Source organism: Thalassophryne amazonica, chromosome 2 (genome assembly GCF_902500255.1).
Source record: "Thalassophryne amazonica chromosome 2, fThaAma1.1, whole genome shotgun sequence".
Lineage (NCBI taxonomy): Eukaryota > Metazoa > Chordata > Actinopteri > Batrachoidiformes > Batrachoididae > Thalassophryne > Thalassophryne amazonica.
In genome coordinates this window covers 149746007-149769799 of record NC_047104.1, presented here as the reverse complement: position 1 = coordinate 149769799, position 23793 = coordinate 149746007, and the positions used below count along the sequence as shown (strand labels likewise).

At 39.9% G+C, this 23793-nt stretch overlaps 1 protein-coding gene across 1 annotated transcript in view; it reads left to right on the top strand.

The window, feature by feature from the left end:
• Positions 1 to 23793, top strand: part of LOC117500647 (protein kinase C-binding protein NELL1-like) — a 905329-nt gene that overhangs the window by 426766 nt on the left and 454770 nt on the right. The window lies entirely within an intron of this gene.

The window sequence follows — 23793 nt, the reverse complement described above, 5'->3', positions numbered from 1 at the left end:
CTCGAGGATAGAAGACGTCTGTCCTGAGAAGAGCCGGAACCACACGATTTCCCCCGCCACCGAACCTGGTGAATACTGGAGCCGCCAAGTCCCGAATTCCCAGGTGATCACCGTCCCCGACTGTCGGATCTGGTACTGCTGGCGAGGAGCACAAACAGTGAGATGTGGGTGTGTGCACACCCAGTAACAAAAACAGTCAGAAGGTGGAAAGTCACCTCCACCTCTAATCACACACTCGTGCAGCTCCTGTTAACCACTTATCTGGTTGGGGTGTGAAGCAAAGCCGTCGCTGATCACACCAAAACGCCAATCCCACAGATAAGGCAACACCCACAGGAAAACGGCTGCAAAGAAGTTCAGACTATAAAGTCAGTGTTAAGTTCAGATACAGCAGAGAATATTACCTTCACAGGTAGATGATATCTCGGCAATGAGGTGGAGATGACGTCCGGTCTTTATGGAGTGAGATGGTGTAGTGTAGATGGGTGACAGCTGTCAAGAGATAATGAGTGACAGCTGTCACCCCCGGCTGTGTCCGTGGCGGCAGCGCCCTCTCGTGCCTGAAGCCCGCACTTCAGGCAGGGCGCCCTCTGGTGGTGGGCCAGCAGTACCTCCTCTTCTGGTGGCCCACACAACAAACCCAGCTGTAAATGGGTACCATCCTGGGCAAGTAACCTACAATGATGGACTGACATCCACTAGGAGCTGTGGACTCTCACCCACTTTATCGTTCATAATCCAGTGTTACGTATTGGCACCAATGAGCTACAAGACCAATACACAACTTGCATTGTCATTCCTACTTATACAAGGTTTTAAAACTGGGAAATGATGAAAAAAAAATGTTCCAAGAGAACAGTGACAAATTTGAAAAGCTAACACTTAAGAATGTTGCAGTTGTGGAAAAAAATGAAATAGCGTTTGAAGAGATTTGAAGGTTGTCAGCTTCTCATAACATAATGCAAGCCTTCAAAAATTACTTTAAATGTGCATTGTAAGCTTTCAAATAATGGTTTTAGCCTTTTTCCTGCCAAATTAAGACATAATAATAACCCAGATCAAGGTTGATAACACCAAGACCACATTTATGCCTGCTGTATTGATCAGCAACAGGAAAATATGTCACCTGATATAATTATGGTGTTATGGCTTCACATCCAACCTGAAACAACACATTGGATGTTTCCTCCAGTGAGTTTCGATTTATCATGTCTCCAAATTTAGAGAATGTAACTCTGAACAGTCCTGACCATCTGCAGCAGATGTACAATTGATCCCAAAATACAATATTTAACTTTTTGTTGTTTCAGGGATTTGTGATTGGTTCCATATCTTCAGTGATTTTTTTTTAATTAATAAATTATTATTTTTATTATTTTAATACAACCAGTTAGGGTTTTGTTGTGGCTCAGTACTCTTTACAAGAGAACCTACATCTGGACACTATTTTTCCATCTTCCAACAACATTAATACAACAGTTGTCTCCCTTGGTTGCTATTCAAGACCCCAGGTGAAAACATGATGACTGCATGGCTCGTGGCACCTCTTCATGCTCCTAGATATACATGATCTGACCTGCATCTCTGCAACATAATTTTAGACAATGAATTGTTATATTTTTATTATAGGTTAGGCTTTTTAAATTCAACTCAGATTAATATTTTATTTGGTCCACTACTAAACTCTTAAACTACTGAAATTAGGATAATCAGTTCATTTTATTAGACTTTTTTTTACTCTTTTTATTGCACAGCCACAGCTTTTATTACACTAATACATGTTTTATATTCATCAGTTAGACAATATAAAGTCCTTTATTACATACTACTGCTCTGTTTCTATGGTTACAGTGTACTGGGGCACATGACACTGTTTCATTGGAACTAAAGCTATGTCCCTTTTTTGCAAGTTTCATATTGTTATGGTATGTATGAAGAAAACATGATTCCAGCAACATCTCTACAAGCAAGACTGAAGTGGCTGCAGTAAAACAAAATGACAGTTTCATGACAACTGTTTGACCTGACCTTGACAGATGTTGCAATTTTGTTTTCTGTTCAGTAATACAGAACAGAGAAAAGACTGTGAACTACTGTGAATGTTTCGTTTTCAATAACATCAAATCATACATAAATCCATTTTATAAGCCTTCACCACGTTTAGTAATAATTATCTTATTGGCTCCAATAAGATAATTATTAAAAGTGCCATATTGTGCCAAATCACTTTTTATCTACAATGTAATTTTTTTATGTTTTGATATTTAATGTTCAGCATAATGTTCCACAGCTATGTGAGTATTTTGAAAGATATTCCCCTTACTGAAGCAGAATGCATGACTGACAGCTGGTTTAAGACCTCTGTGACATATGCAATAGAAATAACCCGTCCCCCAGTCTTGATGCCCTGTGATCCACGGGAGGAAGAAAACCATCTTAAAAATCTAGTATAAGTTAGGCTTTTTGTGCTATTTTTAGTTCAGTTCTGTTTTAGTTTGATGATGAGCTATATGAGTGCTAATGTGCACCCCTGTGTGTAGACGACAAACCCACCTATGTAAGGCATATTTAAATATTGCACAACATAAATAGTAAAAAACCTCTTCACTTGACTCTAAATCAGGATATTGGTTGTTTGCAGTGCAATTCTGGTATATTAGCACTTTCTTCTACCTCACAACAGCAATGCTCCAACACTGCACCCTTGCAGGCTTTAATTTAAGAACCAATACTACCATGGGTGCATTTGCTACTGAACCACCATGGGTGCTGTTCATGACAACGCCGTCATTTGGACTGACACATGTGCTTCTCTCTGCACTGCTGGGTAAAACGTATGGCCCATAAAATACTATGAAGGGGAGATAAAATGGCATGACATGTTCTTTAAAATCGTTAAACATCCTGCAGAGAAAAACACGTGTTTTGTTTTTACAATTATAATTTTTTATCTCGAGACTACTTAAAGTGCTTCACCTCAAATGTAACATATGCTTCGGAGAAAGAAGACAACATGGACGTGACAAGCCTACAGTTCCTTGAATGGCAGTGGTTACCTATAATAAAACTGTGCATGGCAAAATATGTTTTAGCCTAACAAAATGTGATTTTTTTTTAAATCTACTGAATCTTCAGCTACACCCACCTTTATCCAGCAACGTGAAATTAAAAAAAAAAAAAAAAATGTTTACAATAATATCATTTTACTCATGTAATTTGGCCAGAAGGTGAAGATGTGATTGTGATCTACCTCAGTTTTCCCTTCAGCCATCACCAGTTCATTAATTACACCAGATACTACAGGGACTAATGACTGTGTTCTATGGGGTAGTAATGACACAATTATGACTATGAGGACATCAGTCATCTCCACTTAACACAGACAGTGTCCTTGGCCTTTAAAACACACACAGACAAACACACACACTCAGTCAGGCTCGTGGATAATGGTAAAAGTCAGATGAGTGAGTGTCATTGAAATAAATTGCTCCTTATACAAAGTAACTGAACTGAAGGACCCTTTTGAAAGACATGATTATGATCCACAGCTACTGTGAGACTGGTGAGTTATTTGAGTGTATCACATCTGGTCACATACACAGTTCCTCGGTGGTAGGTGGAACGGATACTTCAAATGAGCTCCCTCTTTGTTTAGAATGGGGTGACAAAGTGTGCATGTCAAGGCTTCACATTTATCCAGTACTTTTACTTTGTTCAGGGATTGATCCCAGATGTCAGAGGACCTCACAGATCACAGACATCACAGATTTTCCCCTGAAGTAATGATTTTCTGCTTAACTTCACAAATCACCAACAGCACATAGTGGTTTATGACCCCCCCCCCCCCCCCCCCCCCCCCACACACACACACACACTTTGCCAGGCTGCCTTACATTCACACCATATTTAACTGCAGACAACTAAACCCGCCCAACAACATTTCACTGTAACTGTCACTGCACTAATTTAACGCTCCAGTGCGACTAAGATGGGTGGTGACATTAGGTTAAACATCATGTCAGTAGAAAACAATAAAGACATATAGACAGGAACCCGATTAAACACAGTGATTCAATACATCCAGTGTATTCAACTTCTGAGGAACTTTGGCAATGTTACTGGATATTTTCAGTCCGTACTATGCAATGAGTGCTGTACTCCCAATAAAGGTGTTCTTGTGTTTATGTTTCTTCTGGAAAACTTTGATTTTTAAAGTAACATCAGTAGACTGGGTCACTTGGACAGCATACACATTTGAGGCAATAAGCTGACACACACCATGGCACAAAACTTTAATGGCACAGTCTCAGAAACATGCTTATGTAGAATCTGCTTCTTTCTCTGCCCATGACCAAGGCAGAGTCTACATCTGGAACCTAATGTCATCTATATTGTTCTCAAAGTAATCTATGAAATCTTGGGCCGTGAACTGAGAGTGACTTATAGATGATTGTGTGAATAAGTGTTGCCAGCATGTCAAACAGAAACTTTGAATTATGCTTGTTTTTGTTCATCAAATCACAGTGATAGCCCCTCTTTGTAGCTGATAGCGCATGCTTATAGTCTAAAATAGCTTATAGCAATAAAATAGTTTTGAACTAGGCATTTCCGTTCTAGACATCTAGACTTATGCTTGAGACCACACAAGTAATCACTGAACCAAGGCAACTGTGTTTTGGGGAGGTCGTGGTTTTAAAGTAGGTAGTACAAGTAGTAGTAGTACAACCCCTGACAAAAATTATGGAATCACCGGCCTCGGATGATGTTCATTCAGTTGTTTAATTTTGTAGAAAAAAAGCAGATCACAGACATGACACAAAACTAAAGTCATTTCAAATGGCAATTTTCTGGCTTTAAGAAACACTATAAGAAATCAAGAAAAAAAGATTGTGACAGTCAGTAACGGTTACTTTTTTAGACCAAGCAGAGGAAAAAATATGGAATCACTCAATTCTGAGGAATAAATTATGGAATCACCCTGTAAATTTTCATCCCCCAAACTAACACCTGCATCAAATCAGAGCTGCTCATTGACATTGACCCTATGCCATGACATTGACCCTATGTGTCTTTTTGCAAGGAATGTTTTCACAATTTTTGCTCTATGGCAAGATGCATTATCATCTTGAAAAATGATTTAATCATCCCCAAACATCCTTTCAATTGTCCAAAATATCAACGTAAACTTGTGCATTTATTGATGATGTAATGACAGCCATCTCCCCAGTGCCTTTACCTTACATGCAGCCCCATATCATCAATGACTGTAGAAATTTACATGTTCTCTTCAGGCAGTCATCATTATAAATCTCATTGGAACGGCACCAAACAAAAGTTCCAGCATCATCACCTTGCCCAATGCAGATTCGAGATTCATCACTGAATATGACTTTCATCCAGTCATCCACAGTCCACGATTGCTTTTCCTTAGCTCATTGTAACCTTGTTTTTTTTTCTGTTTAGGTGTTAATGATGGCTTTTGTTTAGCTTTTCTGTATGTAAATCCCATTTCCTTTAGGCGGTTTCTTACAGTTCGGTCACAGACGTTGACTCCAGTTTCCTCCCATTCGTTCCTCATTTGTTTTGTTGTGCATTTTTGAGACATATTGCTTTAAGTTTTCTGTCTTGACGCTTTGATGTCTTCCTTGGTCTACCAGTATGTTTGCCTTTAACAACCTTCCCATGTTGTTTGTATTTGGTCCAGAGTTTAGACACAGCTGACTGTGAACAACCAACATCTTTTGCAACATTGCGTGATGATTTACCCTCCTTTAAGAGTTTGATAATCCTCTCCTTTGTTTCAATTGACATCTCTCGTGTTGGAGCCATGATTCATGTCAGTCCACTTGGTGCAACAGCTCTCCAAGGTGTGATCACTCCTTTTTAGATGCAGACTAATGAGCAGATCTGATATGATGCAGGTGTTAGTTTTGGGGATGAAAATTTACAGGGTGATTCCATAATTTTTTCCTCAGAATTGAGTGATTCCATATTTTTTTCCTCTGCTTCGTCTAAAAAAGTAACCGTTACTGACTGCCACAATCTTTTTTTCTTGATTTCGTATAGTGTTTCTTAAAACCAGAAAGTTGCCATTTGAAATGACTTTAGTTTTGTGTCATGTCTGTGATCTGCTTTTTTTCTACAAAATTAAACAACTGAATGAACATCCTCCGAGGCCGGTGATTCCATAATTTTTGCCAGGGGTTGTAGTAGTTTATTTGTCATCGCAACCATGCACAGCAATATACAGTACACACGCAAGGCGACCTACAAGAGACACAAGTACGATCACCAAATACACAAGAACAACAAGCACACAAGACCACTACAAACAACCAACTGCCATATGCAAACAGATTTAAAATCACTAAAAAAGTCACGATGTATACAGTTATTCAGACCAGACTATGATTATTGAGGAGTTTGGGGAATAGATTGGGGAAAGAAACTGTTACATAGTTTGGATGTGAGAGCCCGAATCCTTCGGTACCTTTTTCCAGACAGTGGAGCAATCATGTCGAGTGTAGTTGTGAGCAGTGAGTTTAAGCTGTCCACAAGACTGTCTACTGAATGGTTGAAGCGTTAATGTGGAGGTTGTGGGGAGCGAACTCACAAGATTCTCAAAAAACGACAGGAAACGGACTTCAATTTTAGATGTACTGAAAGATGCCTTCACAAAACAAAAAGTTCCTACAACAGCTTTCAAGCTGATCAGACAGTGCTCTGCCTGCCTCTTCTACCTCCCCTCAGCTCCGCATCCAGATGGGCGGGCCATTGCCCTCAGCATGGATCAGTAAAGTGGATGCAAGAGGCACAATGTCAATATTTGTGAAAGCAATACCACGAATGAGAACCAAATCCAGGGTATTTCCACTAATGTGTGTTGAACCCTGAATGCATTGCTGGAATCCTAACACATCTACAATGTCCATGAATGATTTGCAGAGGGGAACAGGCAGCTTGTTTACATGAATGTTGAAGTCACCAACAATCAGAATGTCATTGGTACATGTTGGAAAATTAGAGATAAACTCACCAAATTCATCTAAGAATTCAGAATATGCACCCGAGGGCCTATATATGGTGACAAATTAAAACAGCTAATTTTGATTATTCTGAACTTGGCTACACATATTATCCTGGGCAGAACAGAGGGTGAAAAGTTCACACAAATAATTTTTTAGACTTCCAAGAGACAATAAGTTAAACCCAGAGTCCATAAGAAACAAATGCATGGATCAGAGTCCGAATCAGCCATAGACAGGATGGGACAAATCTTTGCTGTGTTACGAAGTTGGAAGAAAGCAGTCCTTGTGATTTATGTCTCTGACATGTAGGTCAAAGGACAATGTGGGATCAAAAATGACTCCAATGTTCTTCACTTTGTTGGTATGATGTATTACACATGAGTCTAAGTTAAGTGTTAGCTGGTCAAACTGATGTGGATGTCTTGCTGGACCAAGAACCATCATTTCAGTCTTCTCTGATTTTAAGAGTAAGAAATTGCTAAATAAGTACACTACAGAAGTATACTACAACAATGCACACAAATTCCAAATTAAATAACAGTGAATATGTGCTCAAGTAGCATCCAGTATGTTGATAAATGCACATTTATTTGACCATCTTGTTCAGTTTTGGAATTTAAAAGTTGGTACATGCCACATGCCGAGGGCTTCTGCAAAAATTCATTGTTCAGATCTCTACCCATGCCCATCTGACGATTTCTTTTGTTCAGACTGCATTAAATAACATCCAATACATTGTCCATTGCAGGGGTGGTGGCCAAGTGGTTAATGCGCTTGGTTACAGTGCAGAAGGTTCCGGGTTCAAATCCCACCCCTGCCACATTTCTCCATGTAATGTGGAGTTGCGTCAGGAAGGGCATCCGTTGTAAAACTTGTGCCAATTCAACATGCAGATCCACCTTGGATTTGCTGTGGCGGCCCCGATTGCAAACAAGGGACTTACTTACATTGTCCATTGCACATTGTTCTTCTTGCTTTTTTTGGAATTTAAAACTTGTTACATCAAGTAACAGCACAAACTGTGGTGTGTACCTGTGCTACTGAGTTCCTGTCCATTGTTAAACTTGGCTCAGTCAAAAAAGTGAGTTCCACAGACAGAAAAAAGTGTGACTTATATTTAAATGCTACTTATACTCCACTGCCAGTTACATTGGGAAAATGCAGTAATCAGTTTCTGGACTCATCCCTGATGTTTAACCCTTTGGGGTCCAAGGGCATTTTTTTTGGACAGTTCACTCACCTGGCATAAATGTTTTATTATTGCTTTTAACAGCTCTCTCTGCATCCCACAATCAAGTTTTATGTCTCTTTTTTCAGGACAAACTGTGCATTCAGAATATATTTGTTTTTGTTGTGTTTTAGAAGTGTAATAAAGGTTTACAATCAAAAATAGGCAAGGAAATAATAAAGTGAAAAATAATTTTCCACACACATTTATTCAAAACACACAGTAAACTATAATAAACAACTGTTTTGACACTTTATGAAGGTAATTTGAGGTCTTGTATGAAAGACTGTACAACAAAAAGGTTCAAACAGTAAACACAAATGCACATTTTGAACAATATATACAAAATGGTCTATGCGTTTTGTTGTCCATTGATATGGTAAACAGGGCATTTTTTGGAAGGTTCACTCGCTTGTCATAAATGTTTTATTATTGCTGTTAACAGCTCTCCCTTCATCCCACAATCAATTTTTATGTCTGTTTTTTTCAGGACAAGCTGTGCTTTCAGAACATATATGTTTTGTTGTTTTATAAGTGTTATGTGTCGGACGCAGCTCGGAGAACCGACCAGCGTTTGAAGGACCCAGTATGAAATAAGCAGAGCACGGTACAAAGGCTAACTGAATTTAATACATAACAGTGATACATAAAAAACAAAGTGCGGTCTGGCGTGGTGCGCTCCCAGCAGCGCTAACGGTCCGGAGCCAGAAGCTGTTCGGACCCAAGGACCCCGCCGACACCCCCCAGGTGGCCGCAACAAACCGAGTCTGTGAAAGAAGGAACCATTATGTGAGTCCACACTCTACACACAGAGAGAACCCTTAAAGGTGTACAAACAGCAAACACTTCCTGGCTTGATTACTAATCAGCTTCCCAACCTGCAGGCATGGAACATCCAGTTCACAAAACTCCACTGCAGTGGAAGCCGATACATGACTAACGTACAGCTCAATATAATAAGGTGTGAGGGACACCACATTTACTGACTGTATAAATGTTAGTCACAAAATCTAACGTACCTCAGGAAGTGTGCTGACGAGCGTGAGACCTCACCCCCTCCTCTTTCACAGACCGTGCATCAAACCTGGACGTTCTCTGCATCCACTGATGATGAGATGGCTCCCGAGACGACGATCTCACCCGTCTGGTCACAAGGTCGAGTCTCTGGCAAATACACACTGTGCACTCCAGTCTTAAATGCCACCATGTTCCAATCCATGCAGATGCACCACAGCTGTGAGTCCTGACGAGCCGCAGGTGATCAGCCTCAGGTGATCAGGGTGAGGTCCTGATAAACTCAGCAACACAGCCACTCAGTTCCAAATGCAAGCCACCTGGAAGGAAAAACAAAAGACAGAAACAAAAAGGCAGCCAGGCCCCCCAGCCATACAACAATAAGTGTAATAAAGGTTTACAATGAAAAATAGGCAAGGAAAAAATAAAGCGAAAAATAATTTTCCACACACAGCAAACTATAATAAACAACAGTTTTGACACTTTATAAAGGTAATTTGAGGTATTGTGTAAAAGACTGCACAATAAAAAGGTTCAAACAATAAACACAAATGCACATTTTGAACAATATATACAAAATGGTCTATGCGTTTTGTTGTCCATTGATATGGTAAACAGTGCTTTACGCAGAGAAAGCAACAGAGTTATCCAGTAACATTCACATGCAAACTAGTGGAGCAATCCTGATAGTTAGTTTGTTTGAGCATGTGAGATTGTCATCAGAGGCTCTCCGTGTGCTCCTGCTTTCACTGATCGCTGTGCGTAATGGCGCAGGGCACACTGAGTATGTACTAATAGTATGTACTCATTGGAGCACCCAGAGGGCTATTCAAATGGGCCAACTAGTAACACATCACTCCTGAAAATGATCTTTGGCTTTTCATGTGAGGTAAATCTGCCCTTGATTGGATTTTGGAAAACCATGTGACAGTGAATCAATTCCGATTGGACACTCACATTGCGCACGTCATCACACAGCTTCTATGAGGAGTACAAAGATGGCCGATGGCTGGCTCGAAAGTCCATGGAGTTAACTTTTCAGCAAAAAAAATAAGTTTCTATTCATATCATTCAAAAACTATTCATAATTTAGTAAAGCTTGGTCTTAGCCGTTGTATATGACGCCGTCGGCCCCAGAGGGTTAGAGTCATTCACTTTGGTCTACATAAAACTTTGACCCACTGAAAATCTGAAACAGTGAATAGAAACAGAAATAAATGTTAGGGATACACCAATCCCGATAACAGTATTGGGTATTGGCCCAATCCCGTATTCATTTACTCGTACTTGTAATCATAAAATGTCTGGCAGTGACATGTTTGTTAAGAAACACACAATTAATGTTAAAGGGCAATTTGTTGTCATCAAAAAGTGATGTTACATGATTTAAGTGAAATGTTTGTAAGTAAAAACAAAGCTAATTATATTGGTAGCAGTTACAGTGAAAAAGTATGGACCAACTGATGAATAAAACATGTTTTCAAAGTCATCATAAAACTGTAATGGTATCATTAAATATTTGTATCAGTACTTGGTATTGATGAGTACCAAAATGGTATTGATGCATCCCTAATAAATATATCTTATGGAGATTAAATTAAAATAACTTAGATATTATAACTGTCACGCCATTGCCTCTATCTGCCCTAATTTAATAAAGTACATTAATGCTGTCTCAGCAACAACCTGAGTTTTCAACTGCAGACAGACTGTGCTTTCAACTCTCAGTTGAGAAGTTCCTAAGACATCTGGGGATCATCAAATAAGTTTGGAGATGTACCCTGTTGGTCCAACACTGCTTCGCAGAGGAAAAACAAAGCTGTAATTCAAAATTCTTCAAAGGGAAGCCCTCCCCTTTCTAGGTTAAACTTCGACCATTATGAATTACTTGACATTATAATTGCTTCACGTCAGAATCTGAGCATCTCCAGGTCAGGAGAACCCAAACTTTATGATCAAACTAAGGCAGGAACCTCTTAAAACTGCAAAACCTCCCCCACAACAAGATGGGGCCATAAATCTTTGAGTCTCCACAACCAGCTGCTTTCTTTGTTTAAAGCAAAGGAAAAGACCTTTGCTTTGAAATAACATTTTAGATCAGTATTTCTTTCATTTATATCTAAAGACTTAGAATGCTTGTTTGCAGTGATTATTCAAACAAAATGCTTTGCATGTAGTCATTCCATTTATTGATATGTGTTCTTGCCACTGATGGTGTTTAAGTGTGATAATGCCTCCATCGTCAAATGTTGATGAAGTATTCTGTTTTAACCCAGAGGATGTGTTTAAGTGACGATGAATAATGTGTCCATTTGAGTGTCTTAGAATAATAGTATTTCAAATTAATTAATGTGTTTATATAGTTGAATCATTTGAGTCTACTCTGAGGACATGAAGTTTTCTGTGAGATTACACACCCTAAATGGGTGGAGTTTGGTGATGTCAGTCCCCCTTTAAGAAATTAGGACAGAGCCTCGCTCGGCCCTTCTCCCTTCTCTCTTCGGCCTCCTTCTCTCTCTGCTTTCTTCTTTGTAAACTCTTAATTTTTATTTTGAGCCAAGGCCCCGTTGCTAAGATAAGCTAAGCTAAGCTACCACGTGGCATTCATTCATTCTTTACTTTTGACAGACTTAAAGTTTAACCTGACTCTTTAAGGTGCATCAAGTCTTTTGCATTCTTAAGAGAACTTCCGAGCTGAGCTTTTCAAATTAAGAGCGAATTTACAGAAAAGCGACTTTTCCTTTTACTATAATTTTTCAACGCTCTTAAAGTTTTACTTTTTCTAAATTCACAAAGACTTTTAATTTGGCTCCACCAACTTTTTTAAAGCTACCAGACACCATTTTCAACAAACACCTTTTACCGCTGGGTTCCTGCAAGCTGACAATGGAGCTGATTTCAAACCAGCAGCTAACCTGTTGGTAAAGCCAGCCGACACAAGCCCTGGGATCACTTGGGGACACCTCTGAGTCAACGCCTCCGACCCAGGTGAGCTCACGCTGCCCAGAGCATGAATATCCATGACAGACGAAACAACACTTCAACTACCCTTTCAAGAATTTTCTCTCAAAAATTCTTGAAAGGGTAGTTGTAATACAGCTAACTGATCATCTGAAGAGGAATGGTCTATTTGAAGAGTTTCAGTCAGGTTTTAGAATTCATCATAGTACAGAAACAGCATTAGTGAAGGTTACAAATGATCTTCTTATGGCCTCAGACAGTGGACTCATCTCTGTGCTTGTTCTGTTAGACCTCAGTGCTGCTTTTGATACTGTTGACCATAAAATTTTATTACAGAGATTAGAGCATGCCATAGGTATTAAAGGCACTGTGCTGCGGTAGTTTGAATCATATTTATCTAATAGATTACAATTTGCTCATGTAAATGGGGAATCTTCTTCACAGACTAAGGTTAATTATGGAGTTCCACAAGGTTCTGTGCTAGGACCAATTTTATTCACTTTATACATGCTTCCCTTAGGCAGTATTATTAGACAGCATCGCATAAATTTTCATTGTTACGCAGATGATACCCAGCTTTATCTATCCATGAAGCCAGAGGACACACACCAATTAGCTAAACTGCAGGATTGTCTTACAGACATAAAGACATGGATGACCTCTAATTTCCTGCTTTTAAACTCAGATAAAACTGAAGTTATTGTACTTGGCCCCACAAATCGTAGAAACATGGTGTCTAACCAGATCCTTACTTTGGATGGCATTACCCTGACCTCTAGTAATACTGTGAGAAATCTTGGAGTCATTTTTGATCAGGATATGTCATTCAAAGCGCATATTAAACAAATATGTAGGACTGCTTTTTTGCATTTACGCAATATCTCTAAAATTAGAAAGGTCTTGTCTCAGAGTGCTGCTGAAAAACTAATTCATGCATTTATTTCCTCTAGGCTGGACTATTGTAATTCATTATTATCAGGTTGTCCTAAAAGTTCCCTGAAAAGCCTTCAGTTAATTCAAAATGCTGCAGCTAGAGTACTAACGGGGACTAGAAGGAGATAGCATATCTCACCCATATTGGCCTCTCTTCATTGGCTTCCTGTTAATTCTAGAATAGAATTTAAAATTCTTCTTCTTACTTATAAGGTTTTGAATAATCAGGTCCCATCTTATCTTAGGGACCTCATAGTACCATATCACCCCAATAGAGCGCTTAGCTCTCAGACTGCAGGCTTACTTGTAGTTCCTAGGGTTTGTAAGAGTAGAATGGGAGGCAGAGCCTTCAGCTTTCAGGCTCCTCTCCTGTGGAACCAGCTCCCAATTCAGATCAGGGAGACAGACACCCTCTCTACTTTTAAGATTAGGCTTAAAACTTTCCTTTTTGCTAAAGCTTATAGTTAGGGCTGGATCAGGTGACCCTGAACCATCCCTTAGTTATGCTGCTATAGACTTAGACTGCTGGGGGGTTCCCATGATGCACTGAGTGTTTCTTTCTCTTTTTGCTCTGTATGCACCACTCTGCATTTAATCATTAGTGATTGATCTCTGCTCCCCTCCACAGCATGTATTTTTCCTGGTTCTCTCCCTCAGCCCCAACCAGTCCCAGCAGAAGACTGCCCCTCCCTGAGCCTGGTTCTGCTGGAGGTTTCTTCCTGTTAAAAGGGAGTTTTTCCTTCCCACTGTCACCAAGTGCTTGCTCACAGGGGGTCGTTTTGACCGTTGGGGTTTTTACGTAATTATTGTATGGCCTTGCCTTACAATATAAAGCGCCTTGGGGCAACTGTTTGTTGTGATTTGGCGCTATATAAATAAAATTGATTGATTGATTGATTGATTGATTGATTGATTGATTGATTGATTGATTGATTGAACAGCAGCTAAGTGATCCAGGAAAAGGGTTTGTTGTCTATGGATACAAAGTGGCTAATTTTAATAATTTAGCTCCTTTTTAAGCATATTCATGCTTGTTTAATATTTTTTTCTTAATAACTGGCTTCAAAATTCATCACTAAATTCCAATCAGATTTATTTACTTAAAGTTTTAAACTTTATCTCTTTCTTCCAACGTCTCATGAGTGACTAAGAAAATTGTTTCCATGAATGAACTTAGTGTTCATTTTGTGTGTAAATTGTAAATAAATTGTAAATATTTCTGCTGTGGTTTCTTTTGTGTACAGAAGGAAACTCTTGGTCAACCGTATCGTGACAATTCAGACTTCAGATCAGAGATTGATTAAATTAAATCGAGACGGATTAATTCATTTGAGACTGATAAATTCATGTTGAAATTATAGTACCTATGCTATGAAAAAGAATAGTAGGTGGTGCCCTGAGTAATAATTAAATAATAAGTATCAAACCCTAAATTAATTATTTTGGTGACCCGTTACATTGGGCCTAGTCCAATCTAATTCAATTTGGGAGTTTAACTACTCATTCACTATACATTTCTACATATTAATGGTTCCGCGTGTGTGGGCGTTTCAGTAATAATGTGTTTTATTAAATAAATGTTACATAACTGATATAACACACATATTGTTTAATTAAAAGAAAGATGATTATTTGAGGTCAATTAAATTTGGATGTTTTTAGCCCAACGGACATATAAAATTATGGCCTGAATTGTCCCTCTGTCAAGGTGAAGCCTCAGTTGTCATCTGGCACCATCACATCTTTCCTCTCCTCAATTCTCCCTCACCGTCTGCTGACTCCTCCTGGTGCAAACTGCTCTCAGGTCAAGGTCTGTGCTTTATAAATATAGAATAAACAAGACCCATCAGTCTGTCAGCACATTAGCTCATCATAAAAGGTTTTCATGCTACCCCAGTGACAGGTCAAGGCCAGAAGGACGCCCATGTATCACTTGGTTGCAATAGCTACTACAGATGGCTATTTTCAGGAGATACAGAGTCACTCTGGAATAAGAAAACTAGTTGGAAATGTACTGTTTGGTGTGTCTTGGTAGAATCTGTCTGACCCTTGTCAGGGTGTTTGGGAGCATTTGCCGACTTTTGTTACTGTCCAAAGTGCACCAGTGATTGTTTCATACTGGCTAATATCACCGTTTTCCACAAGGAGACAGATCAGTTGTCATAACTATTGATGGTGTTTTGTGATTTTGTGTGATGCTTGCGTGTTGTGCTGTTTCTCTGGAACACTTATAAACAGTCCAGAATGTGGCTGTGAGGCTTCTTATGAGGTCCTCTCAGAGGTTTCATGTTACACCTGTTTGCCTTCACTTTGGTGATCACTTTCAGAGATCAGTATTGTCAGCTGTCTCTCTGAAAAGTGAATTCTGCATAAGATCAGATGGGATAATCCTTTGAGTCCCACGATGGGGAAAATTGCAATGTTACAGCAGCAAGAGGATAGTTAAAGAACAATTGTGCAAGGTTTGCTAAGTAAGGTAAAAGAAAAATAAGCATAAAAACAAGGAAAGTAAGTAGGAATCAATCAATCAATCAATCAATTTTTTTATATAGCGCCAAATCACAACAAACAGTTGCCCCAAGGCGCCTTATATTGTAAGGCAAGGCCATACAACAATTATGTAAAACCCCAACGGTCAAAACGACCCCCTGTGAGCAAGCACTTGGCTACAGTGGGAAGGAAAAACTCCCTTTTAACAGGAAGAAACCTCCAGCAGAACCAGGCTCAGGGAGGGGCAGTCTTCTGCTGGGACTGGTTGGGGCTGAGGGAGAGAACCAAGAAAAAGACATGCTGTGGAGGGGAGCAGAGATCGATCACTAATGATTAAATGCAGAGTGGTGCATACAGAGCAAAAGGAGAAAGAAACAGTGCATCATGGGAACCCCCCAGCAGTCTACGTCTATAGCAGCATAACTAAGGGATGGTTCAGGGTCACCTGATCCAGCCCTAACTATAAGCTTTAGCAAAAAGGAAAGTTTTAAGCCTAATCTTAAAAGTAGAGAGGGTGTCTGTCTCCCTGATCTGAATTGGGAGCTGGTTCCACAGGAGAGGAGCCTGAAAGCTGAAGGCTCTGCCTCCCATTCTACTCTTACAAACCCTAGGAACTACAAGTAAGCCTGCAGTCTGCGAGCGAAGCGCTCTATTGGGGTGATATGGTACTACGAGGTCCCTAAGATAAGATGGGACCTGATTATTCAAAACCTTATAAGAAAGAAGAAGAATTTTAAATTCTATTCTAGAATTAACAGGAAGCCAATGAAGAGAGGCCAATATGGGTGAGATATGCTCTCTCCTTCTAGTCCCCGTCAGTACTCTAGCTGCAGCATTTTGAATTAACTGAAGGCTTTTTAGGGAACTTTTAGGACAACCTGATAATAATGAATTACAATAGTCCAGCCTAGAGGAAATAAATGCATGAATTAGTTTTTCAGCATCACTCTGAGACAAGACCTTTCTGATTTTAGAGATATTGCGTAAATGCAAAAAAGCAGTCCTACATATTTGTTTAATATGCGCTTTGAATGACATATCCTGATCAAAAATGACTCCAAGATTTCTCACAGTATTACTAGAGGTCAGGGTAATGCCATCCAGAGTAAGGATCTGGTTAGACACCATGTTTCTAAGATTTGTGGGGCCAAGTACAATAACTTCAGTTTTATCTGAGTTTAAAAGCAGGAAATTAGAGGTCATCCATGTCTTTATGTCTGTAAGACAATCCTGAGACTATTTACAAGCAGAAAAAACTCAACAGTTAAAATGAATGGTAATGTTACACATGAATGTTCACGTATTATTGCACAAGCGATTCAAGTTTTGTTTTTTTGTTTTTTTAACCTTTATTTAACCAGGTTAGTCCGACTGAGATCAAGACTTCTTTTTCAAGGGAGACTTGGAAGATTATAAAGTTTCCAATTTACCTAACCTACATATCGTTAAATGTGGGAGGAAACCGGAGCAGCCAGAGGAAACCCACACAAACACGGGGAGAACATGCAGACTCCACACAGAAAGGCCACAGGTGGGAATCGAACCCATAACCTTTTTGCTGTGAGGCAAAACTGCTAACCACTCACCCACCATGCTGCCGGGATTATTGAGTATTATTGCATGAGACAAAAAAAAAAAAAAGTTACTTTGATGAGCTGAGTGGTTGACTGGGAACAGTGCTGGTTGTAGAGTCTGACAGCAGCAGGAAGGAAGGACCTGTGGTATTACCCCCTGTTGCTAGAGCTTTCCATTGCAGTCAGGGTGTCATGCATGGGGTAGGAGGCATTTTCCAGCAGGGATGACAGCTTAGCCATCATCCTCCTTTCTCCTGTGTGCGCCGCGACAGGAAAAACACCTCCGTGTTGAAAACCATTTGTAGAATTCAGGCGGCTTTTAATGGCTTTCAACAAGTGAGTAACTGAGAAATTGTGTAACAGCTTGGGCATGTTCCAACTTGCCCGTTAAGATTTCCAACGGAGGTGTTTTCCTGCCGCGACCCCCCGCGGTCGGGTCCAGCCCGACATGCGACTCTGCCCGCACGTTCTTTCATTACAAAATGACCGTTAACAATGGAATGTCCGAATAAACTCCTCATGCCGACTTCTTCTGAAAGTTCTCTGTTCTCTGACGACTTACTGCGTCAACAGAGCCTGAAATGTGGAAGTTTTCAACTTGAAACGGCGAGACGCTGCCGCCTCGAAGCGCAGATCGCCGTCAGGCGCCGTGGACCGTCCTTAAAGCGACACTACCAGACCAAAATCTCTCATCAGCCGTTAAAATTTTTACCGAAAACCAGCTGAATTTATTGAATGGTGTCCACTCAGTTGTGCCTTACAGTTTTGAAAAAATTTTGATCAAACAAAGCAGCAGTCTCTGAGCCATTCCTAAACAATGAAAAAAATCGACGAGCGGGTGGACGACTCCTCACTCAAAGACTGCCCACAGGCGAATGACGTAACCGACAGGCGTGAAAAAACTCTCGCATGCCCACGAGGGTTCAAGCATGTCTGATGTAATCACACATGATTCAAATCCATATGGTTTTTGAAAAAAATAATAAGGTCGGATACTTTTCTAATAGACCTCGTATGTGTGTATATGTGTGTATGTATGTTGATATATATATATATATATATATATATATATATATTGATATCAGCTTAGGTGTGTAGGAATCTATGTGTATATGTGGCAAAGGGTATTACTGGTTGTGGGGAAGAAGGGGTAGAGATAAATAAGATGATGCTTCACCGTACCCCTTTTCGGACATGTTGGGTACACAGTAGGAACTTTTTTGTTGTTGTCTTTACTGATCTATCTTGTAATTGTTGTTGTATCAAATGTTCGAAATAAACAGTTTTCATTTTCATTTTCATTTTCATTTTCAATCTCTTGTCCTATCCTCACTCTGTACAGACACTGCCACTCAGGGTTGCTGTGTTTTTATGTCAACTGCACCCAGTGCAGATACTTCAAATATTTCAAGTTTGAAGTCAACTGTGCTGCTTCAAAGGTTTTCATTTTCATGGCAACAGTGGGAGCCCTATCTAGTGCTCCCCCAAAATATCTGTATAAAACAGATGCTCAAAGTATAAAGGACACTGTAGCACCTGTTGCCCAAAGCGTGTCAACTGCGGTTCTCTTTGAGGGAGATGTTTAGCTCCTCTGCAGCATGTCAGACTGCTGGTACAGTGCTGGCTGAGTTCACCGATTTATTCAAGGTTTGCATGATCAAAGGTTTGCCTTGAGCACTGATATCATTTATATTAATATCATTTATAATTCAGGAAAATCTTCATCTTTGGTTACATGGTACACACCTCACTTTCTAATGGAGTCCAGAAGAAGCAAGTGGAGGATGTGGGCATAATTATTTGCCATTTGTTATTCCAAAGGTGGATTGAAGGTCTTTGTTGCCTTGGGGTGTTTTGTTGTTTGTCTGTTAGCTTACTGGCTGGGAGATGTTTGAGCATTAATGAATTGCTAAGAGGCAGACATGTCCATGTGCCTGCTTTTTTTTTTTTTTTTTTTTTTTTGATTTTGTATTTTTAGAGTGTTTTTTTTTTATAAAAATTCAAACTTCAACCAATAGTGAATAATTTCAGTGCACAGCCACCACTTAAATTAATTTACATTATTAGTTATTAAGTGTTAAATTGGTCTTATACAGTTCCACAATAACTGTAATCTGTATTGAACCAATTTATGTGGATGACAGACATTAAGTGGTTTTGAAATGTTGTAGAATTAATTGGTTGGGGAAAAAACAGTTGGTCATGCTTGTATAATCAAATCAACCTATTATAGAGATACACTTATTTTAAATTGCTTTATACATACCAATATTTACTACCAGTGATGCCGGTAACCCGTTACTTAGTAACGCGTTACTCTAATCTGACCACTTTTTTTAGTAACGAGTAATCTAATGCATTAATCTTTCCAAATCAGTAATCAAATTAAAGTTACTTCTCCATGTCACTGTGCGTTACTATTAGTTTTCATTGTGGGTCGATAGCAGCATTAAACTTGGTCCGTGGGCAGGAGGTCGGGGTTCGACTGAACATCCCACTTTCAGTGAGCTGTGAGCTTTTCATCCGCGGTTTTTTGCAGCTGCTCGACTCGTCCTCACCTCTTAAAGCGCGGTGATCAGCACACCTGCACTGAGCTTTACAAAGACATTTTTATACTTTTTTCCCCTCCTTTATTTAGAATTCTGATCTGAGCCGCTCCATATCGTCTCGTTAAAAACAGCTGATCCTTCGCGACGCATCAACAACTAACACTATTTTCCACTCAAATACACCTAAACTCTCTTTCTGAGGACCACATGATGTGAAAACGCAATAAAACTTTCTTACCTGTATCTGCTGTATCTTGCTGTATCTGTTAATTTTGGCTCTCTGTTGGGACTGTTTACACAGAGACTGCTACCTGCTGCTTTGGACTTTGAACTAATAGTCTTTTTCAAGACTTTTTTACTTTTTTACCTTTTTATTTTTTTTTTTTTTTTACTTTTTTACTTGACTCTACTGGTGGTCGGCTCTCACTGCGGTATTGTATCACTTCTTGTTCCGGAGCACAGCGGTGTTTTTCTGTATCTGTTAGCTGTTTGATCTGCGCAGTTAGATTGATCTAGTTATCTAGATTACGATTTGTTTCCCAGTGTAATCTTTACGTGCCTTAACTAAAGCACTCCTTCTGCTGAATCACCTCTAAATTATTTACACATTATTCGCTTTGCGTGTTTTTAGGAATCCGCTAGCTTAGCGTAGCTACTAGCTCTTAGCCGATTTAGCATGGCGGCTTCTCCTGTCTCTCCCGCACTTTTCTGCTCTGGGTGTGAAATGTTTAGTTATTCCTCGGCCTCCTTTAGCAGTAATGGTACTTGTAATAAGTGTAGCTTATTCGTAGCTTTGGAGGCCAGGCTGGGCGAATTGGAGACTCGGCTCCGCACCGTGGAAAATTCTACAGCTAGCAAGGCCCCTGTAGTCGGTGCGGACCAAGGTAGCTTAGCCGCCGTTAGTTCCCCCCTGGCAGATCCCGAGCAGCCGGGAAAGCAGGCCGACTGGGTGACTGTGAGGAGGAAGCGTAGCCCTAAACAGAAGCCCCGTGTACACCGCCAACCCGTTCACATCTTTAACCGTTTTTCCCCACTCGACGATACACCCGCCGAGGATCAAACTCTGGTTATTGGCGACTCTGTTTTGAGAAATGTGAAGTTAGCGACACCAGCAACCATAGTCAATTGTCTTCCGGGGGCCAGAGCAGGCGACATTGAAGGAAATTTGAAACTGCTGGCTAAGGCTAAGCGTAAATTTGGTAAGATTGTAATTCACGTCGGCAGTAATGACACCCGGTTACGCCAATCGGAGGTCACTAAAATTAACATTGAATCGGTGTGTAACTTTGCAAAAACAATGTCGGACTCTGTAGTTTTCTCTGGGCCCCTCCCCAATCAGACCGGGAGTGACATGTTTAGCCGCATGTTCTCCTTGAATTGCTGGCTGTCTGAGTGGTGTCCAAAAAATGAGGTGGGCTTCATAGATAATTGGCAAAGCTTCTGGGGAAAACCTGGTCTTGTTAGGAGAGACGGCAGCCATCCCACTTTGGATGGAGCAGCTCTCATTTCTAGAAATCTGGCCAATTTTCTTAAATCCTCCAAACCGTGACTATCCAGGGTTGGGACCAGGAAGCAGAGTTGTAGTCTTACACACCTCTCTGCAGCTTCTCTCCCCCTGCCATCCCCTCATTACCCCATCCCCGTAGAGACGGTGCCTGCTCCCAGACTACCAATAACCAGCAAAAATCTATTTAAGCATAAAAATTCAAAAAGAAAAATAATATAGCACCTTCAACTGCACCACAGACTAAAACAGTTAAATGTGGTCTATTAAACATTAGGTCTCTCTCTTCTAAGTCCCTGTTGGTAAATGATATAATAATTGATCAACATATTGATTTATTCTGCCTAACAGAAACCTGGTTACAGCAGGATGAATATGTTAGTTTAAATGAGTCAACACCCCCGAGTCACACTAACTGTCAGAATGCTCGTAGCACGGGCCGGGGTGGAGGATTAGCAGCAATCTTCCATTCCAGCTTATTAATTAATCCAAAACCCAGACAGAGCTTTAATTCATTTGAAAGCTTGTCTCTTAGTCTTGTCCATCCAAATTGGAAGTCCCAAAAACCAGTTTTATTTGTTATTATCTATCGTCCACCTGGTCGTTACTGTGAGTTTCTCTGTGAATTTTCAGACCTTTTGTCTGACTTAGTGCTTAGCTCAGATAAGATAATTATAGTGGGCGATTTTAACATCCACACAGATGCTGAGAATGACAGCCTCAACACTGCATTTAATCTATTATTAGACTCTATTGGCTTTGCTCAAAAAGTAAATGAGTCCACCCACCACTTTAATCATATCTTAGATCTTGTTCTGACTTATGGTATGGAAATAGAAGGCTTAACAGTATTCCCTGATAACTCCCTTCTGTCTGATCATTTCTTAATAACATTTACATTTACTCTGATGGACTACCCAGCAGTGGGGAATAAGTTTCATTACACTAGAAGTCTTTCAGAAAGCGCTGTAACTAGGTTTAAGGATATGATTCCTTCTTTATGTTCTCTAATGCCATATACCAACACAGTGCAGAGTAGCTACCTAAACTCTGTAAGGGAGATAGAGTATCTCGTCAATAGTTTTACATCCTCATTGAAGACAACTTTGGATGCTGTAGCTCCTCTGAAAAAGAGAGCTTTAAATCAGAAGTGTCTGACTCCGTGGTATAACTCACAAACTCGTAGCTTAAAGCAGATAACCCGTAAGTTGGAGAGGAAATGGCGTCTCACTAATTTAGAAGATCTTCACTTAGCCTGGAAAAAGAGTCTGTTGCTCTATAAAAAAGCCCTTCGTAAAGCTAGGACATCTTTCTACTCATCACTAATTGAAGAAAATAAGAACAACCCCAGGTTTCTTTTCAGCACTGTAGCCAGGCTGACAAAGAGTCAGAGCTCTATTGAGCTGAGTATTCCATTAACTTTAACTAGTAATGACTTCATGACTTTCTTTGCTAACAAAATTTTAACTATTAGAGAAAAAATTACTCATAACCATCCCAAAGACGTATCGTTATCTTTGGCTGCTTTCAGTGATGCCGGTATTTGGTTAGACTCTTTCTCTCCGATTGTTCTGTCTGAGTTATTCTCATTAGTTACTTCATCCAAACCATCAACATGTTTATTAGACCCCATTCCTACCAGGCTGCTCAAGGAAGCCCTACCATTATTTAATGCTTCGATCTTAAATATGATCAATCTATCTTTGTTAGTTGGCTATGTACCACAGGCTTTTAAGGTGGCAGTAATTAAACCATTACTTAAAAAGCCATCACTTGACCCAGCTATCTTAGCTAATTATAGGCCAATCTCCAACCTTCCTTTTCTCTCAAAAATTCTTGAAAGGGTAGTTGTAAAACAGCTAACTGATCATCTGCAGAGGAATGGTCTATTTGAAGAGTTTCAGTCAGGTTTTAGAATTCATCATAGTACAGAAACAGCATTAGTGAAGGTTACAAATGATCTTCTTATGGCCTCGGACAGTGGACTCATCTCTGTGCTTGTTCTGTTAGATCTCAGTGCTGCTTTTGATACTGTTGACCATAAAATTTTATTACAGAGATTAGAGCATGCCATAGGTATTAAAGGCACTGCGCTGCGGTGGTTTGAATCATATTTGTCTAATAGATTACAATTTGTTCATGTAAATGGGGAATCTTCTTCACAGACTAAAGTTAATTATGGAGTTCCACAAGGTTCTGTGCTAGGACCAATTTTATTCACTTTATACATGCTTCCCTTAGGCAGTATTATTAGACGGTATTGCTTAAATTTTCATTGTTACGCAGATGATACCCAGCTTTATCTATCCATGAAGCCAGAGGACACACACCAATTAGCTAAACTGCAGGATTGTCTTACAGACATAAAGACATGGATGACCTCTAATTTCCTGCTTTTAAACTCAGATAAAACTGAAGTTATTGTACTTGGCCCCACAAATCTTAGAAACATGGTGTCTAACCAGATCCTTACTCTGGATGGCATTACCCTGACCTCTAGTAATACTGTGAG